The following is a 3,909-nucleotide window of genomic DNA, read 5'->3' as shown; positions in this document are numbered from 1 at the left end:
CCAAGTAATATTAGGATTTTTATTTATGTAAGTAAAAGTTTACTTGGTGTTAAACTCCTAAATATTAGGAGTTTTTATATAGTTCAAAGAACAAAAAATTTAATAGTCAATTTTTATTTTATTTTTAATTTGGAAGTTTAATAGTCAATTTTTATTTTATTTTTAATTTGAAAGTCCTCAATATCAAAAAAATAGTTACATTACGATTTTAGCTATTGTAGAGTCTTTTAATGAAGGGCAAAAAGTTCAATCAACATTTTGAGAATACACGAACGCGTCTATTATTACATAACTTCAAGAATAGACTAAAAGTTAGAAAATCTACCTCAAATCACAAGAATATTTACCTCGGCAAAAATTGACACTATCAATAATTTATGTTAAAGAATGTAAAATATTGACTTCTTTTGTAGAAGTGGCCGGCTCCTCCTCCTCCGAAATTGTTTTGCTTTAAAAATTCTACATAAGTAACATTAATTGGTAAACCTGAACAAAGAAAAGACATTCCATCACAAATATTACCATACTAATTTTCATTAGCTTCATGGTGATTTCAAATTAATTAATGCTCACGTTTTATTCTTCAAAGTCCAAGTAATATTATGATTTTTATTTATGTAAGTAAAATCTTACTTGATGTCAAACTCCTAAATATTAGGAGTTTTTATATAGTTCAAAGAAGAAAAAATTTAATAGTCAATTTTTTTTTTCAATTTGGAAGTCCTCAATATAAAAAAAAAATAGTTAAATTACGATTTTGTCTATTGTACACTCTTTTAATGAAGGACAAAAAGTTCAATCAACATTTCTAAGGACCTTCATGCTTTTAATATAGTATAGATTTGTAATTGGCTTCTGCAAATCCTCATTTCAACTTCTTAATATTTGATTAAAAAAACACTTGAAATTGTAGAAATTCACAAGTAGGGAGCAAATGGAGATTCGAGCGCGCTTAAGGGAAGCAGTTCTTTTAATTAATAATTGATGATTTTCAGTTCTATACATGGATGGTGTATAACTTTTTTTTATATTATTAGGTTTAATTAGCTTATAACAGTATGTAACTCTTTATAGCAAACTCAGATATACTCATATACTAACATGAAAGATAGACTAATACCTTGGTATAATCGTTTAACTTGCACCCATTGTTGAAGTAAAGGACCGCGATATTTACTCCATAGCTTCCATTGATGAAGCATTCGAAGCTTGAACTGAAAGAGGGAAATGAGAGAGAGTGAAAGCTGCTGATTGATAGAGAGAAGAATGAGTTTGTGCAAATGCAAACTGACTTCTGATTTCATAGAAGCAAAGTATATATACACCTGTAGAGAAAAGAGAAAACATATCCAACTAACTAACTAACTGCATATCTCCTAAATTACAGAAATGCCACAGCTGGCATTTAATACAGTACAGTTGATATTTAACACAATAAGTAACCAACTAATCATGATCTAACTAACTAAGCTAATCTTAACACCCCCCCCCCCTCCACCCTCAAGTTGGAAGGGAGTTGTCCACTGCCAACTTGTGCAGGATTAAGTCATGTTTGACACCAGTTAGAGCTTTGGTGAAGATATCAGCCAATTGGTTTGTTGTTGAAATGTGATGTAGACTGATCAGACCTTCATGTAGCTTATCTCCGACAAAATGGCAATCAACCTCGATGTGCTTGGTACTTTAATGGAAAATAGGATTTTTAGCTATGTGGATAGCTGCTTGACTATCACAATACACTGGAATAGGTAGCTTGCATGGCATGGTCAACTCTATAAGCAATCTTTCCATCCAAACAAGTTCACCAACCACTTTCCTCACTGCTCTATACTTAGCTTCTGCTGAGGATAAAGAGATGGTAGATTGTTTCTTTGATTTCTAACTAATTGGACAGTCACTAAGGAGGTCAAGATATCCACTAACAGATTTTCTTGAGTCTGGGCAAGAGGCCTAATCTGAATCACAGTAGGCTGAAATAGAGAAATATGGTTTGTTGGACAGAAAAATTCCCAAAGTAGGATCAGTTTTGAGGTATTTAAGTACATGAAAAGTAGCTTTCAGATGTGTGTCCCTAAGACTCTGCATAAATTGACTGAGATGTTGCACACTGTATGCAATGTCTAGTCTGGTATTTGTGAGAAAGTTCAATTTCCCTACCAACTTTCTGTTGTAAGAAGGATCAGGCAATAGTATTCCTTCAGTTGCTTTGAGTTTTACTGTTCTGTCAAGGGGAGAGGTGGCTGAGGAATACTGCATAGAGTCAAATTCTTTGAGCAGGTCTGAAGTAAACTTTCTATGAGAAATCAATACTCCATCTGGTTTATACAGGATGTCCAAACCCAAGAAGTAATGCAGTTTGCCCAAATCCTTAATTTTGAATTGGTGATGTAGAAAGGATTTCAAGGCCTGAATTTCTTCCAAATCTGTTCCTGTCAATATAACATCATCCACATAGACTGCTACAAAAACTATTAATGAACCCTTTCTTCTATAGAACTGTGAATAATCACTTATGGAGTGTACATAACCCTTTGAACACAGTGAGGCAGCTAATTTATCATACCATTGCCTACTTTCTTGTCTCAAACCATAAAGTGACTTCCTTAACTTGCACACACAACCCTTGTTAGGAATTTCAAGACCCTGTGGTGCTTCCATATACACTTCTTTATGTAAATCACCATGAAGAAATGCATTATTAACATCCAATTGATATAAATCCCAACCGCTTGTAACTGCTATGCTAATGAGTATTCTTATAATGGTCATTTTTACAATAGGTGAAAAAGTCTCATGTAATCTATTCCCTCTTGTTCAGTATACCCCTTCACTACTAATCTAGCTTTGAATTTTTCTATGCTACCATCAGCCTTGTGTTTTACTTTATAGACCCATTTACACCCTATAGCAGTTTTTCCAGCAGGGAGAGGGACTAGATCCCAAGTATTATTAGCATGTAAAGCCTTAAATTCTAGAGTCATAGTTGCTTGCAAAGCAGGATTCAAGGCTGCTTCTTCATATGAAGATAGTTCACAATCATGAGAAATGCTTCTAATTAGCTACTGACTACTAGATTGCAAGGCAGTAAAGGCTACATGTTAGTTTTGAGGGAAAGTTTCATGGAGAGGGTTGGGAGAGGCTGAGTGAGAATGGATGTTAGATGAGGTTGCAAGTTAGGTAGATTGTAGTTGTATTCCTTTAGGTAGGTTGGAGTGATGTGAGTCCTAGTGGTTCTTCTAGGCTGAATTGTTTGAGTGGCAGTTTGCGCTAAGGCCTGAGGTGAATTTTCTTGGAAGTCATGATCAGTAGAGTTCAAAAATAGATAAGGTGGTGGTTGTGGTTGTTTTTGTTCAGTGTGGTCATGGTGAGAATCATGCTGGTTAGGTGGATCGACAGGAAAAATCATATCATTAGTGATGTCTTGATCCTGCAAAGGATTCTCTACACAATTGTTGTTTGTAGAAATTAAACCATCTGTGCCATGCATTATAAACTTCACAACAGACTCAAAACTTGAACCAATAGGTGCAGTAGCAAAAGCAAAAAAATTCTCATGAAACAAAACATCTCTAGAAATGTGAATTCTTTTGTTGGCTAGGTCTAGCACCTTATACCCTTTTGTGTCATAAGGGTACCCAACAAAGATGTGAGGTGTTGCTCTAGGTTCAAATTTGCCTTTGTGAGTTTTGAGTGTGGTTGGGAAACACAGACATCCAAAAGCCTTAAGATGTGAGTATATTGGTTTCTTTTGGTAAAGTAGCTCAAAAGGTCATTTGTGGTTAAGGACAGTGGAAGGTAGCCTATTTATCAGGTATATGGCAGTTTGGATGCATTCCCCCCAATATCTCAGGGGTAATTTTGATTGGTATAGTAATGCTCTAGTAGTTTCCAGTAGGTATTTGTGCTTTC

The sequence above is a fragment of the Lycium ferocissimum genome, chromosome 9 (genome assembly GCF_029784015.1).
Source record: "Lycium ferocissimum isolate CSIRO_LF1 chromosome 9, AGI_CSIRO_Lferr_CH_V1, whole genome shotgun sequence".
In the NCBI taxonomy this organism is placed as follows: Eukaryota; Viridiplantae; Streptophyta; class Magnoliopsida; order Solanales; family Solanaceae; genus Lycium; species Lycium ferocissimum.
This window is presented reverse-complemented; position numbering follows the sequence as displayed.